The sequence below is a fragment of the Engystomops pustulosus genome, chromosome 1 (assembly GCF_040894005.1).
Source record: "Engystomops pustulosus chromosome 1, aEngPut4.maternal, whole genome shotgun sequence".
Taxonomy (NCBI): domain Eukaryota; kingdom Metazoa; phylum Chordata; class Amphibia; order Anura; family Leptodactylidae; genus Engystomops; species Engystomops pustulosus.
The window spans coordinates 43,452,092-43,467,034 of NC_092411.1; the positions used below are offsets into that span (position 1 = coordinate 43,452,092).

At 40.5% G+C, this 14,943-nt stretch overlaps 1 long non-coding RNA gene across 8 annotated transcripts in view; it reads left to right on the forward strand.

Annotated features, from left to right (window-relative positions):
* The first annotated feature begins 14,108 nt into the window (after positions 1 to 14,108).
* The window catches only part of LOC140120065 (uncharacterized), a 118,329-nt gene continuing 117,494 nt past the window's right edge, over positions 14,109 to 14,943 (forward strand). For all 8 annotated transcript variants that reach the window (XR_011853495.1, XR_011853501.1, XR_011853507.1 and 5 more), the window contains exon 1: positions 14,109 to 14,231. This is a non-coding gene — a long non-coding RNA (uncharacterized lncRNA). The remainder of the gene's footprint in view (positions 14,232 to 14,943) is intronic.

Consider the following 14,943-nt stretch of genomic DNA (forward strand, 5'->3'; position numbering starts at 1 on the left):
AGGCACCCACCAAGACATTTGGATAAACTTTATTTATCAATATAGAGAGGTAAAGACCACAAGTGCGACAAGTCCTTTCCTATAGGTTCACGCCTTCTCAAGCCGTATATGGGATGAGATGCTGGCAGCAAGTAGCAACACAAATTGTCAGAACTAAGGGTTCCTCAGAATATAAGTTATTATTCTATCTGCATTAAGGTCCTTAATATATGACATTTACACCGAAGATTTACACTTTTCTACATGGCCCTATAATAACCTTGGATAGATACAATCAAGGTCAGGCTTACCGTTGAAATGGCTTCAACAAATGCCCAGGACATAACATGAATTGAGTTGTGTTCTTTTGCAAGTATTATAAGTGTAAGGTTAGGTCATGTCAAGAAATGAGCAGAGATGAATACACATGGATTTTACTACCATAAAAAGTACAATGGTTTTGGCAAATTTATCTTCAGCAGACAGCTTTTATGGTACAAATATCTCTTTTAATGTAACGCTGAAAATAAATCTTGTGCAGTAATGTGGATGCCAACGAGTGCTGCTACTTCATTGTGGATCAAGAGCCTCTGATTCAAGACTGGGGTAGGGAGAGTCTTCTGAAGTTTGGTTTCCTCCATCCATCATTTGGAAAACTGTTCAAAACTTTAGTTTCACTTGCAAGCCTGGAGTGTATGATGAATTCTGTCCACCAGATTTTATTGCAGATGTAAACTACTAGTGAGGATTTATGGGAGCGATTGTAAAGGTTTCCAAGGGTCTAAAATGTGAACTGGAGCTAAACCAATTAGGCAAATGTTTACGTCTTTAAAATGCTGACAATGTTTACATGATGAATATTCACAATGTGCGTTAACTATTTAAAGTGAGTCTGTCACCAGATTCTACCCCATTAAACTACTAGCCCCTGAGGAGGGAATGAAATGTCTTTTTTTCTAGAATTCCATCTTATATATAAAATATCTCCTGTTAACCTGTATATAAACCGGAGGGGATGAGCTTGTTACATTAAAAAGGAAATTCTAGAAAGGACACATCATACCCTACCTGAGGGGACTAGTAGTTTAGTAGGATACAATCTGGTGTCTGTTTCCCTTTCAGTAGGACCTTCAGTCTAAACACAACTTTTCCTCCCCACTTGTCAGTCAGCACTTTTGTTATTTTTTTAGGCTTTACTTTTGGATTTTTAAACAATTGAAACACAATATAAGACAAAGAAAACACTGACCACAGGCAGGGTAGGCTCCAGGATACACTAGGCCCCTGGATGGCGGAAACACAGTGGGCCCCATTGCAGTGAAGTCATGTGGTGGCATTAAAAATTCAAAAACTAAAACAGTTTCTTGTTCCCTATTATTCCCTATATTATTATTTTTTTTTTTTTACCAAGCAGCCCTATTGTGGTTATTTTATATAGATATAGCCCACCTCATCCCCATCAATTCCTCATGTATAGCCCTATGCGAGCTCCTCCATTATATCTGGGCCCCAGCACTTGCCAAGGTATTCCCAATTATGTCGCCGGTCCTGATCACAGGTGTTGAAACATGTCAGATAGAGGGCTCCAACCATTTACATTTTAAAGAATCACAGGGTCATATATAGAACTAAGAGAAGAGACATTATAGCAATGGAAATATGAATGATACTCACTACTGCTTCAACACCACCACTCCCCACACACATACTGTACCTACAGCCATTCTTTTCTACATCTCCACTTACTTCTTGGACTGTGACATCCCCTAAAAAATATAAAAAAATAAAGACAAAAAACAGCGACAACGGCGGGCGGCGCCTCGGGTGATATCGTAAGGCAATTAGTGAATGTAAAGAAAGTCCCAAATTGGGTGCTCACCATTAGCCACCTTGGCTAGTATGCATCAAGCCCTTTAACAGGGTAGCAAGGGAATGGACGCGGTCCCGGTCTGCTGCTCCTCTAGCCCAAAAACGAAGACGCCAATTCCAAGAAGCGGACTCAGCGGTATACAATATATAAGGATGGGTTGGCTGTGATTTCCTGTTTACATATGCTAATTATGACCAGTACACATTGATTGGTTGCATGTAAGTGATGTCACTAATTGTCCAGCTGTCTTAGACATGTGATTTCCTGTTTACATATGCTAATTATGACCAGCACACCATTGATTGGTTGCCTGTAAGTGATGTCACTAATTGTCCAGCTGTCCTAGACATGTGATTTCCTGTTTACATATGCTAATTATGACCAGTACACCATTGATTGGTTGCCTGTAAGTGATGTCACTAATTGTCCAGCTGTCCTAGACATGTGATTTCCTGTTTAAATACCTGTATACTTACCATTACAGCATTCCTATCTTTGAGAAAGGGTCGTCCGACCCGAAACGCGTTAGGAGGATATACTATACATTCCTGTACTTTTGTTTTACCATTCTGGTTTTATCAATAAATTATTTGGAGTTGTAACCAGTGATACATTCGCTGATACTCTCAGTCGGTGGTCAGCCAACCCATCCTTATATATTGTGACATCCCCTAAATCAGTTTTTATTTGTACATTTCCCCTTAGTTTTCTTCTCACCCAGCCAGAAACAGAACCATTTTTGCTACCATAGGGGGTAGTGTGATTATCTCCCATCTATAGGGCCCAAAATACAATGATATGATAATGTGTCTGGACCCTCTAGGGAGAGGCAGTGTGGTTCAATCATCCAATTTTCAAACTATTGGAACTGCTGAAATATTTAAAGGGGTGCAAAGCTTCGGCTGGAGTGTACCTTTAAGAGTTTATGGAACGTTGTACCAAAAACTATGGACAAGCGCATTTCCAAAATGATAATGAATGTGTTACTTTAGTATTTTGTTGCGGGTTTGTGATTTCTTCTGCCATGGATTGCTATGCAGAAAATTTGCACAAAGATCTGCATCCAATACGCACAGTCATTATTTTTGTGGATTTGTTGATGGAATTCTGCATGAAAACCACATGATGATTCAGATTTGATGTGAATTTATGCAGATTGTATGCAGATTTTTACTCTGCTATAGACATCAAAGTAAAAAAAATTGCATGTAAAAATGTGAGAACTCACAAGAAAAGTAACATGGTCATTATTTTATTCCCTGCACTGAGCAACTATTTCCACATTGAAAAAAATGCATTGTCTGCATGACTTTTTCCACATTACATGCATTTTAATGCTACTGTATTATGTCGCAGAGGTAAATCCTGGTGCGTATTGGGGCACACTTACTAACACTCACACGCTACACTTTTATGGCATAACTGCACAACTGTGCGCCAGATTTATCATGCAAAGTCTGACAGAAGTGTGCCGTACGCCCTATGTTAAAGGTGCGCCAAAAAAAAAGTTGGTGCACTATGTCGGGGGAATGCAGGGAGATTTAAAAAGATTTATAAAGAATGTACGGCGAAATACAGAATCTGGCGACCCCTGCACTATACACAGGCAACCTGCATTAAGTGTAGTTTGCCCTGTTCTTAGTAAATGTGCCCTGAAGAGATTTCTTGGACCGAACTTGGTATCACTGGAATGAACTGACATGCTGAGTTCTGTGTAGTGATTTGAGGTTTCGTCTGAGCAGAGCGTTATTTCAGACTGCACCCTAATTCAGCGTTATGCTGTGGATTTTGCAACACAACATCACTTTGTAATGAAAACCTTGTGCAGGGACCCCCACAGGGCATAGATTGCTGCATATTCCCTCATACTCCACAGGGTCGGGAAGTAAGGTCCCTTCCACAATTGCGTTTTTCACATGCATTTTCTGCGCTTGCTTTGGACGTGCAGAACTTGCATTGCACTCTGACCCATTGTAATCAATGGGCTTTTTCAGACTTGCATTTTTTTTCACGCACGCATGCGCGTGTTTTTTAACGCACGTTTAAATTTCAGCATGCTCTACTTTTGCAAGTCACGTGCGTGAAAAACGCACCATATAAGTCTATGGAGATGCATCAAAAATGCATTGCACTCTGAGACACACACAAGTGCAATGCAAGTGTAATGCGTTTTTAAAGCATCAATTGCCATAAAAAAGATAGAGCTCAGTCCTGAGTCCATTTCACGCGCATTGTCTGCGCATGAAAAACGCATTGAAATTGCATTGAAAACACGCGTGAAAAACTGAGACACTGAACAAACTCTGACTGAAAACTGATTGCACTCTGATGCAAAATGTGCATTTTTCACTGACCAAACCCTGATCGCACCCTGATCAAACTCTGACGTGATCTGCAACGCGAGTGTGAAGGGGCCTAAGAGTTCCCCTGACGGAGACTGCCAATTAAGGCCATCATGTAGGCATGTAGAGTCTTATAGCCATGGACGCTCCACTAGGGGGATTCTGGGAAAATATGCAAAGTTTTCCAAGATGGGATAAGAAAAACCACTCCTCTTTTAGCTACCTTGTAAGGCAGCTCCCTCGACATCAAGCATGACCTACAAGAGGCCTTCAAGATACCAAAGAGGAAGAATCTCCATGGACTAAAAAGTTAACAAAAGTTTTGTTTAATATTTAATAAATCTAATAATGTACATATTTAACTTTTCTAAAAGCTTTGAGAAAAAAATGTTTGCAACATTTATGGAAGTAAAAGTTATTAAAGACATTAAAGAACATTATATAAAAGATGTTAATGTGGGTTATTTCAATAACTGTTATCTGAAGTTAATTTTGAGATCTGTCACTTGTGAGGTAGAAAATGAGCAAAAAAAAAAGCAAATCACAGCTCAAAAGCAAAGGAAACGGCATGTTGATTGTGCTATTAAGATGCAGTACAATTATATAACACATAAAAACATGACAGTTTAATAAATCATCAGCATTTTATAGCAATCATACATTTAACCAAAGAAAAGGGTTTTTAAAGTAGACATGGCTGTAGATTGGTAATGCGTAATCTTATGTAACAGCTTTGGCAACAATTAGGATAAAACAATTGTAATCTATTTTATTTGAAGAAACTAAGAAAAACTTAGTTTGTAATTTTACATGACATGGAAAGTGCCTCAGTGAAAGAACCTAGGTTACATACACTCACCGGCCACTTTATTAGGTACACCTGTCCTACTGCTCGTTAACACTTAATTTCTTATCAGTCAATCACATGGCGGCAACTCAGTGCATTTAGGCATGTAGACATGGTCAAGACAATCTCCTGCAGTTCAAACCGAGCATCAGTATGGGGAAGAAAGGTGATTTGAGTGCCTTTGAACGTGGCATGGTTGATGGTGCCAGAAGGGCTGGTCTGAGTATTTCAGAAACTGCTGATCTACTGGGATTTTCACGCACAACCATCTCTAGGGTTTACAGAGAATGGTCTGAAAAAGAAAAAACGTCCAGTGAGCGGCAGTTCTGTGGGCGGAAATTCCTTGTTGATGCCAGAGGTCAGAGGAGAATGGGCAGACTGGTTCGAGCTGATAGAAAGGCAACAGTGACTCAACCAAGGTAGGCAGAAGAGCATCTCTGAACGCACAGTACGTCTAACTTTGAGGCAGATGGGCTACAGCAGCAGAAGACCACATCGGGTGCCACTCCTTTCAGCTAAGAACAGGAAACTGAGGCTACAATTTGCACAAGCTCATCGAAATTGGACAGTAGAAGATTGGAAAAACGTTGCCTGGTCTGATGAGTCTCGATTTCTGCCGCTACATTCGGATGGTAGGGTCAGAATTTGGCGTCAACAACATGAAAGCATGGATCCATCCTGCCTTGTATCAACGGTTCAGGCTGGTGGTGGTGGTGTCATGGTGTGGGGAATATTTTCTTGGCACTCTTTGGGCCCCTTGGTACCAATTGAGCATCGTTGCAATGCCACAGCCTACCTGAGTATTGTTGCTGACCATGTCCATCCCTTTATGACCACAATGTACCCTGTAACATCTGATGGCTACTTTCAGCAGGATAATGCGCCATGTCATAAAGCTGGAATCATCTCAGACTGGTTTCTTGAAAATGACAATGAGTTCACTGTACTCAAATGGCCTCCACAGTCACCAGATCTCAATCCAATAGAGCATCTTTGGGATGTGGTGGAACGGGAGATTCGCATCATGGATTTGCAGCCGACAAATCTGCGGCAACTGTGTGATGCCATCATGTCAATATGGACCAAAATCTCTGAGGAACGCTTCCAGCACCTTGTTGAATCTATGCCACGAAGAATTGAGGCAGTTCTGAAGGCAAAAGGAGATCCAACCCGTTACTAGCATGGTGTACCTAATAAAGTGGCCGGTGAGTGTACATTCCCCTCAAAGTTCTACATGGAGTGTTCCTTTAACTCCTTCCTGCTTGCTTGCTGATTTTAGACGTCAGCGGCGCAGGTCTGGAGTGTCAGAGGCACCCGGAGACCCTAGGGAGAAGGGAGATGAATGAGCACAATGCATAGAGGCGTGGAGCCGACTCGGCGGTCATGTGACCATTGGGTCTAAAGGGGTTAAACAGAGCTGCTGGGTCTGATTAGACCCAGTCCAGCTCTGATCAGAATCCCCAGTCACAGGTGGTCATTTCCCCTGTAACTGAGGCTCTTATAGATGCCTCAGTTACAGGGGAAAACTTGTAAAAGAAAGTGAACATGTCCCCCAGGGGTATTTTATGACCTCATGGGGGACAAATAAAGTAAAAACACACAAACAAAAAAACAATAAATATTAATAAAAATACAATGACATTTCCTCATATAATAAAAAAATAATCCACCCCTACACTACAAAAAGCATTGTCATAGTCAGCCGTTTTGCCCGAGACTATACATATATATCAAAACAACCCAAAATAGGGAATTTATTTTCCACTTTTAACCCCAAATTATAAAAAAATGGAAAAAACTTTTATTACCTTTTTATCTAGCTCTATGTGTCCTGAAAAAAACACTGCAAAAAATTTTTTAAGGTAGCATGCAAAAAAAAACAGGACCCTTAATCCGGCGCTTACGAAAAATTGCTTAAAATGCCCGGTCACTAGAGCCTTTTCAGGCCCCGTCACTAAGTGGTTAAGAACTATATTATATCCAAATGATTGTTATCGTTTATGTTTACCAAAGGTTTGGAAAATAAATTCCTTTCTTTATCTTATCTGCATTCAGAACATGTTCAGGCCGACAGTACGTGTATGGTAGAGGTGTCTGGCGACAAAGCCCCTAAAAATTTTTAGATTACAGTAACTTGGGCAAGTTTGGGGTTCCTTCCATCATTTTTTTGCAAACAGGGGTTATTTATTAAGGTTTTCAGGATTAAAATATTGATGGCTTATGATAAGTTATGAATATCAAACTGGTGGGGAGGGTGACCTCCGCGCGCCTCCTAGTTAGCAGTTAGAAGCTTCCCAGACTAGTAATGTCATATCCATCAGTCTCTTGACCTACGAACCTCTCACTCCTTTTCACATAAATAGTGCAGAGCTGTAATACCCAGCACTGCCACTATAAAATGTAGGCTGTGCCTAATTACCACTGAAGGAGGTATAGAAATCATGTGATCTCTTTAAAGTGTAACCGTCATTTCCCATGATTTGTGATATTGTGTTGAGGGTTGTGGTGTGAACATTTTTCATAAATACTTCATTAAGAAATTCTCCTTAGTTTGTAAAGAAACAGGCTGTAATGTGCTCCTTAGTAACAATGTTACTTCTATGTTGCTATGACAAATCTGTCTACAGGAGTGAAGAATGGTGTCTCTTTATCCTCACTTCTCCTATTCTTAAGGCTTCATTCACACAACCGGCTGGGGGGACGTATATGGAGCCGCAAATTTGCGCAAATTTGCGACTGCATATATAACCCCATGGTGGCCCGGCGGCCGGGTTGCAACATGCCGAACACGGGGTTGAGATAAAGCATGCTATGGCGGCGGCCGGGTGACCATGCGTGTGTGTGAATGTAACCTTGCACAGCGTGTTAACCCTTCCTGCTCTTTCCCTGGCTGTAGTATGCAGTGAGCACTATATTAAAACATCAAGCTGAAAGCAAAAGGGTCAATCCGAACTGCAAGAGCTGTTTAAGCACACACAGCGAGATGAAATATGAGTTCATGGAGCCTCCATAGAAACACACACTATACAGGCTGGAATGGGATTTTTTTTTAATAATCTCATTAAAATTTGTTATTGAAATATATTTTTATAGACTGTAAGCTCTTGCAAACAGGGCCCTCACTCCTATTGTTCTGTATGACTGATTGTATTATTTTATGGTATATGTCCCCTATGATTTGTAACTATTACAGAATATAATGGCACTATAGAAAAAAAAATTATCATAATTATTATTAGATGAAGAAAACTGTTCACCACATTTGCGTGCAGTAGAACTCCACATTTAAAGGTGTTTGCTCATAAAAGAAAGTTCTCAAATTTTACCCCAATTGATGTTTACATAATAAAGATAATTTTTAACCCCTAACTTTACAATTGTACTCAGTTTTATTGCTGTTTTAGCTCCTATAACTCAGTGATGAGTCAGAGGAAAATTCCAGAGTGTGGGCGGGGACTCTGTAACCAAACACTTCATGATTCCTCTGTGCTATGAGATGCTGTGTGCTGACAATGTGCTCAGGTTATCAGGGTGCTTATATATGCAAGATTTATATACACTTTTATTTAGCTTCTGAATATTTATACAGATGTAGAGAGCACTTGTGCAGACAAGAGAAGCCAATCATGAAGACTTCGACAATAGTCAGAAGATTTATGGTCGTATCCAGGTCAATGAAAGTTGTATACACTAGGAGGGAAAGAGACATGTTGGACTTATATTTGTGGAATGCTGTATTTTTGTTAATAACAGTGAATTAGAGAATGTGTTATTTTGTTATCCTGATTATATGTAAGAATCTTGTCTTTTTGGGAATATCCCTTTCATGGAGTATGATTTTATCCTGTCCTTTTGGGATTCAAATGACTCTAGTAAGGTTTAATATGGACTCCTGATTTATGAGACAACCACATTTACATTGGAATATAATTTAATTATAAAAAAGTATCTAGTAAAAAAGTGAAATGTTAAGAGACAATTTTAAATTTTTATGAGAATGTAAATGATTCATTGTGATTTAGAGAATTGCTGTGAAGGCCTAGTCTCAGGGTATATTTGGAATGTAAAACATTAGAAGAAAAAACATGTAGTTTTTGATGTTTATTAGTATAAAGTGTTTCATTTGATAAATTTAAAAACTGAACCAGGGCCAGATGGCATACACCCCCGGGTTCTGCATGAACTATGTACCGTGATAGACAGACCGTTATTTTTAATATTTGAATATTCACTGAGGGCTGGTTATGTTCCACAGATCTGGCGCATAGCAAATGTGGTACCAATATACAAAAAAGGTTCAAATAGCGATCCTGGAAACTACAGACCCGTGAGTCTAACTGCTGTGGTGGGGAAAATATTTGAGGGGTATGTTAGAGATGCTGTCCTCGAGTATCTCACTGTGCACAACCTTATAACCCAGCGTCAGCATGGGTTTATGAGAGATTGCTCCTGTCAGACTAATCTGATTGGTTTCTACAAGGAGGTAAGTTCAAGACTGGATCTGGGGGACGCTGTGGATGTTGTATATCTGGACTTTTCAAAGGCATTTGACACCGTGCCACATAAAAGATTGGTATATAAAATGAGACTGCTGAGAATAGGAGAAAATCTGTGTATTTGGGTAAGTAATTGGCTTAGTGCCACAGGGGTCAGAATTGGGGCCACTTCTTTTTAATATTTTTATTAATGACCTTGTAGTGGGTTTACACAGTCAAGTTTCAATATTTGCAGATGATACTAAGCTGTGTAAAGTAATAAATACTGAGGTCAATAGTTTAGCATTACAGAGGGATTTGTGGAAGCTTATGGAGTGGGCAGAGAAATGGTTGATGAGGTTTAATGTAGATAAATGTAAAGTTATGCACTTGGGCCATGGAAACAAAAAGTATAATTATGTTCTAAACTGTCAATTACTTGGTAAAACTGGAGCTGAAAAGGACTTGGGGGGTATTGGTGGATGGTAAACTTAATTTTAGTGACCAGAGCCAGGCGGCTGCTGATAAAGCAAATAAAATTATGGGATGTATTAAGAGAGGAATAGATTCTCATGATAAAGACATAGTTTTGCCCTTATACAAATCCCTGGTCAGACCACACATGGAATATTGTGTACAGTTTTGGACACCAGTGTATAAAAAGGATATAGTAGAGCTGGAACGGGTGCAGAGGAGAGCAACCAGGATTATTAGGGGAATGGGGGGATTAGAATACAATGACAGATTACAAAATTTGGGATTGTTCAGTTTAGAAAAAAGACGACTGAGGGGAGACCTCATTACAATGTACAAATACCTGAACGGACAGTACAAGGATCTCTCCAAAGATCTTTTTATACCTAGGCCTGTGACCAGGACAAGGGGACATCCTCTACGCCTACAGGAGAGGCGATTCTACCATACCCATAGACAAAGGTTCTTTACTGTAAGAGCAGTGAGACTATGGAACTCTCTGCCGCAGGAGGTTGTTATGGCGGACTCTATGTACATGTTCAAGAGAGGCCTGGATGCCTTACTGCAGAGAAAAAATATCACGGGTTATGGGGATAAAACATTTATTTAATTCTTAAAGGTTGGACTTGATGGACTTGCGTCTTTTTCCAGCCTTATATACTATGATACTATGAACCACATGAATACACCCTTAAGGCACCTACACATAACGTATTCTGTCTGTGAAATCGGACGTGTGTGCTGCTCAGATCCCATGGACCGAGCACAATGCAATGCACAGAGGTCCTTGCATCAAACAGAGAAATTTTGGAAGGGATCCCTGCCTTCTGACCAAACTGCATTAACGGCACAATAACTACTTTGATGCCAGAATTTCCATCCACTGCACTGTGCTTGGTCCATGTGCTTTGACCAAGTGGGTCCAATTCCACAGACTAAACATGCCGAAGGCCTTAAGCCTTTTGCTCGCGAGTGAGTTTGGTGCAACAAACTCCTGTGGTACTGAATGCACTGAATTACCTAGGAACGCTCAACTGAACGTATATGTATAAACCAGAGATTCTGGGTTCGGTCCAGTAAATCCTGCAAGCCCATGGAGTGAGTTTGTCGCACCAAACTCACTCGTGGTCATGACTTTAGAGTCACACCCAGTTCACACCCAGTTGTGAGCTGATATATTGATATATACATATTTTAGATTCGGGACAGTAAATCTGGCTGACACATGAACTGAGTATGTTGAACTGAAATTATCTGTGTTCACAGCTGTTGCTCAGTCTTTATTGTCTGGGCATAAATGTTATTGTAGGGCATAAATCTATTGAGGCAGATGTAGGAGGCAGAGGCACACCGTCAACTCGGCAACAACCAATGATATAAATGCCTCACTTTTAATCCACTGACACAATTTACAAATGAATTGAATACCATACTCTTACAGGCTGTCGAGGTGCAGACCTCGCTGAATGTCTGAAAAAGATGGATCCAACGATTTCCACTCTATATCTGTTACCCAAGGTGCATAAGCATCCAAAAGTACCACCGGGCCGGCCCATTATATCCGGGAGGGGAAGCCTCACCGAAAACGTAAGCAAAATTGTTGACTACCATCTGAAGAGAATTGTAGAAACTTTACCGTCTTATACAAGGGATACAATGGACCTACTGCGCAAAATAGATGGACTCCATGTCAACAATGACACATACCTTGTCATCTGCGATGTTGAGTCACTCTATATGTGTATCAAACATCATGACGGTTTGAATGCTGTACGATATTTTCTATCCATGGAAAATTTGACACATGAATTTTCTTCATTTATTTTTCAGCTACTGGAATTCATTCTCTCCCATAACTTTTTTGTGTTTGGGGGGTCCTACCTGCAGCTCCAGGGCACAGCTATGGGGGCATCCTGTGCGCCCTCGTATGCTAACTTGTTCCTGGGGCTGTGGGAGAGGGACCTCCTGGACGGTGGTCGAGATGTCGCTACGGACCGGGTCCTGACTTGGCAGAGTTACAAAATTTCTTTTCAGCCCTGAATAACAACCCCTACAACATCAGGTTGACGTACCACACAGACAAGTCCTCTGTGGCCTTCCTTGATGTAACTATCAGTAAGGACACAGATGGATTCTTACAAACGAATGTATACAGGAAAGAAACCTCCGTCAATTCCTTATTACATGGTACTTCTTCTCACCCTATCCAGACTATCAGAGCCATACCCACCGGACAATTTCTCCAGATTAAGCGGATATGCTCTACGGATGAAGACTTTGAGATCCAGGCCGTCGACCTGAAAACAAGGTTCCGACAACATGGCTACAGTAATAGATCTCTAAAACTGGCATACTGGCGTGCAAAAAGAACACCATCAAGGAAAAACCAGCAATACCGGATCAGGTGAGATTTATTGCGAACTACCATTCCCATTGGCACCTGATGCGTCAGGCTTTGGAGAGATATTGGTCAATTCTACAATGTGATCCGATCATCGAAAAGTATATCACTCCATACCCCTCGGTGACAGCCATAAGGGCAAATCAAACACCATATTTGATACTGGTCGCCCGCTTTGGGGATGCAAACCATGTGGGAGGTGTATTGCATGCCCCAATGTAGAAGAAGCTAATACATTTTCGGACTCCTCAGACACTAAGACGTACAACATCACACACAACATCTCTTGTAATACTAAGGCAGTGTTTACTATGCAACTTGCCCATGCAATTTAATTTACATAGGTTTAACCACTCGCCCGATGAAAGTGCGCATTAGAGAACATATGCGGGACATCAAGTCTACATTGAACAACGAATCGGACACAGAAGGAAAACCAGTGGCTCAACACTTTAAAGAAAAACATAACCTCGACCCTACCTTACTAAAGGTAAGTGGCATTGATAAAATTGATTTAGGGATCAGAGGAGGTCCAATCCAAAAGAAACTATCACAGTGCGAAACAAGATGGATTTGAACCCTTAATACCATTCAACCTAAGGGCCTGAAACTCTGAGTTTTGCCCTGTTTCTCCAGTAGGTCCACCTTTCCCCCAACAACCTTCTGTTCTCAATGGTCACGTCTCACTTTTCACGTAAAGGCGTCATAGTACACCAATCTTTTTACATGTTTTTAACCCTTCAATTTCTTTGATTTTCCTTGATTTTCTTATTTTAAAGACAATCTATGGGCTTGACGTCAGTTGCAGAATGCATGGTGATTCCAACTCCTAAATGTTCCAACCAGCAATATAAGCAGTGCTCCTTCCTGTTTGATTACAAATCCTGTACAGCATTGCCTCGCGTCAACCAGTTTATATATAACCAGCGATACACAGTATTCGCATGCCAGAGTCTCACTCTGCAACGATTTGAACCATACGTACCCAATTAGAAAAATCCAGGATCATAGTGTCCCACATCGTTCTGGTTCCTTTTTAAATTTTCACTATATGTTAAATGGTAAAAAAACGATGGTATTCAATATAGTCTGCACACATTTGTATTTCACGCTTTCCCTCCACTCTCCCTCATATTTGTCCCTCACCTACACGTCCCCTTTCCTCACGCATGTTCCTCACTCCCCCCACCTCGCACGTTATTATTGACATAATATATGAAATGTGTTTTATTTATTTTACACTTTTGATGCTACTAATTGTATCACTATCATCATGATATTCCCTTATTTAGTCCCTAGGAACCAAGTATCTGTGATGCTATGGCAATTTTTATATATAAGTATTTCCTACATTTTAAATTATGTGGACTGTTCGTTATATATATATATATATTTTTGTAAACACTGGAGGGCAATTCGTATTTTTCTATGATATTTCATGTAATTAGGTTAATTTTATATTTCAATGTAACCATTCTTTGCATTATACTGCACTCGTACTATAACCTATCTTTTCATACTTACCTGTTGCCCGCCACAACACGCATGCGCTCTCGGTCGCCGCCTTCACCTCGTATTTCCACGCTATTGCGAAATAACGCGATACCAGGTACACGTGATCTCCGATCACATGACTGGTCACCACGTGATGCATTACATCATCACTCGGCTCCGCCCCCCGGCACATGACCACGATCCCCTGATTCCATTGGTTGCCTGTTCCTTTATATTCTATCTTCTACCGGAATTACGCCACCCTCAGACAAAGGCTCTGTTTGAGCCGAAACGCGTGTTGGGGCTGCCGTCATCTCGGATAGCGGAGGTCTTCACATTACTATTATTGGTAAGGTACTACTATTAACCCATCTGGTGACCACATAGGTCTAGTATTGAGACATCTGTGTGCCTCTCTATACTCCCTGCACAGTATATGCTTAATACCTCTCCCTACCATTTGTATTTACATATTTTGATTACCTGTATTTCCTCCAATTCTGTCCAGGGTGACGACTTCATCTCATCTGTGTCACCGTTTTGTACTGCATATTTTTCAAAGCACCTTACTCAGGGTGCCCACAAATGCTTTTATCAATATGTTTTAATTTTTCATTAATAAAGTGTTAGATTTAACTCTAGTTGTTTTGTCCTACTTATTCAATAGTGCCTCCATCCCCCTCCCCTTTCTCTTGTGAAAGGGGTACTTTTGGTTTTGTCCGTGTGTATGGGAAGCATTATCTGGTGTGATTACTACCATATTGTTATATACACAAACACTTATCATACTGACTTTTACTAGTCAGGTACATCGGCCTGTTATCCCTACCCTCCTTTTTCCCTTTTCCTTATTCCTCCATTTTTTGAGGCTATTTATTATGTAAATCAACAATGTCATCAGCTGTTGATCCCCACGAGCATCATGGATTGCAGCTCAGGCTAGTGTTCACATTTACAGAAAAATGTAATAAAATGTTATATATACCTGATTGCCAGTATAAAGCAGTTCTAGAAATTGTTTGTCTGTAGCCCTAGATACCAGTTTAGGAATCTGTCTGCCC